The sequence below is a fragment of the Bidens hawaiensis genome, unplaced genomic scaffold (assembly GCF_021521415.1).
Source record: "Bidens hawaiensis isolate Kalapana, Puna unplaced genomic scaffold, B.hawaiensis_p1.1 tig00004327_1, whole genome shotgun sequence".
NCBI lineage: Eukaryota > Viridiplantae > Streptophyta > Magnoliopsida > Asterales > Asteraceae > Bidens > Bidens hawaiensis.
This window is the reverse complement of record NW_027491261.1, coordinates 1,756,419-1,761,632: the sequence shown is the minus strand read 5'-3', so window position 1 is coordinate 1,761,632 and position 5,214 is coordinate 1,756,419.

Genomic DNA, 5,214 nt, shown 5'->3' with positions numbered 1-5,214 from the left:
GTTTGAACTTGTTTAATACCATAAAAACATGTCTTGGTTACTAAAAATCATTCCTAACTGTGTAAAAATCCTAAAAATGGTCCATAAACATGTTTTGATCATACACATGGTAAGGAACCTGTTTTGATAATTTTTTTGGCCATAAACACGGATTAAAGGGTTGAAACGACGTTTTTACGGTTCAAAAGTTCGTTTTTGTGCACTAGCCGAAACCCTAACTTAAGGGCTGTTATGTTGATGAAATATTGCTTGGTTTGTGATATAGGACTTTTACCTAGCTTGCTTAGAAGCACAAGAACCTGAAAACTTGATTAAAAGGTCGGAAACGAGCCAAACCCGCTGAGGTAATGTGGAAACACTCGCTTACGGGCTATTTAGGTTAAGGTTATGATGTGCATATTTTTAGGACTTGAAATTTTTCAGGGACATCAGGGACCATTTCAATGAGTCCCTGTTTAAATTTGGTAATTTTTTGACCATCCGAGAATATTTGGCGAATTTATTACCGAATTGGGACGTTTATTTGGGAAAAATAGCTAAATACTTCAAAAATTATGAAATTTTTCTGGAAACTCAGATTTGATGTATTTTGGTCACATATGAATATTGGGATCATTTGGAGATGTTTAAAGGTGTTTTGTTTATTTGCGTTCGTGTGAATTTTTACAGCCGAATTTGGGCCGAAAAGAATATCGCACGAGCTTTTTACATTCTGGAATTGATACAGGTTGTTTTGGGACATGATTTGAGTATTCAGGAATTTTTGGTGAATTTTTGGAAATTGTTTGGGGTAAACGGACGATTTTCAGACGAAATATAGCTGATAAAATGAATTTTTATAAATTAATAAGTCAGTAAATAAATTCCAGAAATATTTTTATAAAAATATACATATTTTAATTGATAAGTGGTTAAATTTTTATAATTTAATGATTAACGATTAATTAATTATGCTAATCTGAATATTAAACAAATTCAGTTTTTATAAAACCGGCAAGTTCGCGACTAGTAAATCTGCGGGAATATCAAAACACCAAGAGTGATAAAAAATCATATTTTTGGACTAGTTAAGTGAAAATGAACTTTTCTATGAGAAACCTGGACAATCCGGGTGGATTGTGCGCGTTTCTTCTCAAATCAAACTGAATAAGCGGAAACGGGCCCCGTGGCTAATCCGGGACCCCAGTATGTGATCTTTCTTTATAACTTAATCATTTAATAACCATTACATTTACCCAAGCTTATTTTCCCATAACTGTTTTCTGAACGCGTAAACGAACAACTTGGTACAGCTGGGAAAACGGGAATCTGAGCCAAGTTCAGTTTTAAGTATTAGACATTGAACAACATCACAACCTAAGCCTATTGCCACTTTCTGGGCGTTCCAGCTACACCCAGATTAGTTATACAGCCCAGTTTGGTATTGAGATTATAATAATATTAAAATATTAATATTATTATAATATTAATTATAGGAACTACTGATAGCGGACTGAACAAACCACGAGTTGATACAGTACGGAATATCTACAAAACCGTGAGTTTCATGACCCCACTTTTAAACTGATTTACGAACTTTTGGGGTGAAAAGAATGTTTGCTTATATCAATATACTTATCTGAAACATGTGATGATGTGAATTATCTAAGTGCTAACACACGAAAGTCCCCACAATCACAGTGATTAACTTCGAGCCGGTGGCTTGTGAATAGTACTATTGGTTTGACAAACCCAAACGGAATCGGCCTGGTTGCCGTGTCACATAGCGCCGTTTGCACATGACCATATTTAAACATACAGGCTATGTAGTGTTAGACATAGCTACCGGGGCATGTTGTGGGCGGAAGGGGAGCCACAGTGGTTGATTGAGCGTGGGAAATGGAGGCACGCAACACGAACAGTCCAGGCTTCACTGTAGCTTTGCATAATTACATCATATACATCATTTACATACATATATACTTATTTCATAATTACAAGTGTTGACTTGTGAACACTCATTACTGTTTTCTTGAAACTCGTGAAACTCACCAACTCTAGTAGTTGACCCGTTTTAAACTGCTTTTCAGGTGTACCTAAATCGGAATGATTGGGTGATCTGTTACTTGCCTGAAGTGTGTGGTTGATGCTATGTGAATAGAAGCAATGGCGTTATTAGTAAGAATGTATAGTTAACGAACTAGTTTTGTTTGTATCGCTTAGACTGTTAAACAATGATAGAACAAAGAAATGTAATATATTGTAAATTAGTTTGTAATGTTTCTTTATAAACAATGTATTGATATCAGAGGTGTCTGTTACATTCCCGTTTTACGTTTCCGCATTGTGCTAGTCGGGGTGTGACACTATTGCTCGGCATTTCTGCAAACTTGACATACTTGATAGAACAACGGCTTAACATAATTAATATGAACATTGACATAAAGTAAAATTTTACAAAGTAATGGATTAAAGTTACTGACTAGGATCCAGGATCTTGATCAATAGAAATACTTTTTTATATGAATTGCATTCCAAGCTCTTGGGAGCATGTCACTTTCCATATTCATTAAACGATATGCCCTCTTTCCAGCTTCGGCTTCGATTAAGTAAGGACCTTCCCATTTAGGTGCTAACTTTCCGTCGGCAGGATAAGTTGTATTTTGGAACGCCTTTCGAAGAACTAAATCCCTCACTTCAAATCTTTTGATTCTAATATTCTTGTTGTATGCACCGGTCATCTTCTGTTGATTAGCAGCCATCCTGAATCTTGCTTGATCTCTGAGCTCTTCCACAGTATCTAAATCTTGAGCAAGATTCTCTTCATTTGTCTGAGGATCATGGATACTTGTTATGGCTGTTGGATACACCATTTCGGTGTGGATCACTGCTTCAACTCCAAAGACTAACGATATTGGTGTCTGTCCTGTGGTGTTCTTTGGGGTTGTCCTATCTGCCCAAAGCACATAGGGTAGTTCTTCAGCCCATTTTCCTTTTTTTGCTCCGAGTTATTCTTTAAATTGTTGATAATAGCCTTGTTTCTTGATTCTGCTTGGCCGTTTGCTTACGGATGCACCGGTGTTGAAGTGATCATCTTGATTCCCCAACTGTCACAGAAGTTAGTAGTTGTTTTCCTAATAAATTGGGAACCATTATCACAAATAATTTCAGAAGGGATTCCAAATCTAGTAATAATGTTACGTTTAATAGGATATAACTTCCTTCTCCCTGACTTGAGGAAAAGCCTCAGTTTCGATCCATTTAGAGAAATAGTCTGTCATTGCTAACATGAAGACTTTTCCTCCTGGAGCTGTAGGAAGCATGCCCACTATGTCCATTCCCCATTTCATGAATTGCCACGAGTAGACGATGGGGTATAAGGGTTCTGCCGGCTGATGTAGAATGTTGCCATGCCATTGACAACATCGCACTTCCTGGAGTATTCCATAGCATCCTTCTTCATAGTAGGCCAGAAGTACCCAGTCCTTAGGATCCTGGAGAATAATGCTCTACCCCCTGTATGGTTGCCACAATCTCCTTCATGGAAATCTTTTAACACTTCTTGGATCTCGGGTTCTTCGATGCATCTTAAATATGGACATGCAAGGGATTTCTTATACAGCATATCATGTACAATAGTATATTGAGATACCTTAACTTTGAAAGCTTTGGGGTTCTCTACGTTCGGGATTTCTCCATTTTGGATACACTTCATTATTGGAAGGATCCAGGATGAATGATTGAGAGGGTGATCCTTAGGACCTATGTGTAAATTTTCATCTACTTCCATTGCTTGGCATTCCTCAAATGCAGGGGATAAAACGTGGATGATAGGAATTTTTATGTTCTCTAGGAGCTTCAAAACTGAAGCTAGGTTTGCTAAGGCATCGGCCCCAGTATTTTCTTCTCTTGGTACCTGTGTAATGTTAAAATAATCGAAGGATCCTGCAAAGATACTTTACTATATCTAAATATTTAATTAATTTATCACCTTTGACCGCATATGAGCCATTAAAATGATTAGCAATTAATAATGAATATACAAAAATTTGAAGGTACCTGATTCTCATACCTTTGGCTAGCTGTATACCTGCAACGAGTGCCTCATATTCTTCTTCATTGTTAGTGGTCTGGAATTCACAAGCTATTGAATGGGGTAGTTAGTATGTCCCCCTGTGGTGATTTTAGTAGTACTCCCAATCCTGTTCCTTTAACATTTGAGGCTCCATCAGTGAAGAGTTTCAAGGATCCTTGGTTTCTTCAAGCTGTTGAACATCAAGATTGGCTTGTTCTTCTATGTCACTACTGAAATCAGCCACAAAGTCTGCTAGGGCCTGTGACTTGATTGCGTTTCTTGGCTCATATAGAATATCATAAGCACTCAGTTTCACAGCCCATTTAGCCATTCTACCTGACATTATTCTTTGAGGTAATTAGTTTTTACAATAATAGTATAAGTTTCAAAATAATGCCTTAATTTAGTGGAAGCCATAATTAGAGCAAGAATAAGTTTTTCTAGGTGAGAATACCTAGATTTTGCATCAAGGAGACTTTTACTTACATAGAAAATAGGATGTTGGTTACCTTCGTGATCCTTCACTAGGACTGCACTTAAAGAAGTGAGAGAGACAGCTAGGTAAAGGATCAATGGTTCTCCAACCACAGTTTTCATCAGAGTAGGACCCAAGGATAAGTAGTCCTTTAGAGCGGTGAAGGCAGCCTCGTGTTTCTCCGTCCATTCGAATTTCTTGTTCTTCCTCAGGATGTCATAGAAATCTTTACATTTCTCTGAGGACTTCGATATGAATCTGTTCAGTGCTGCCACCCTTCCTGTTAATCTTTGTACCTCTTTGATGTTCTTTGGGGATTTGAGATTTAAGATAGCCTGAATTTGCTCTGGACTTGCTTCTATCCCCCTTTTGGTTACTCGATACTCAAGGAATTTTCTGGCCTTAACACCAAATACATACTTAGCAGGATTTAGCTTCATGATGTATTTGTCAAGGATGTCAAATGCCACTTCCAAATCCTTGAGTGATCTTTCTCCTTCTTTGATTTCACCACCATGTCATCAATATAGACTTCCATGGTATCTCCTAACTGTTCCTTGAACATCATATTGACTAGTCTCTGATACACAGCACCTGCATTTCTGCCTTCAATAGTTTCTGAACCTCTTCCTGGATGATCGCATTTCTTTCTGGAGCAAATTTCCTTATTTTTTGATGAATGGGC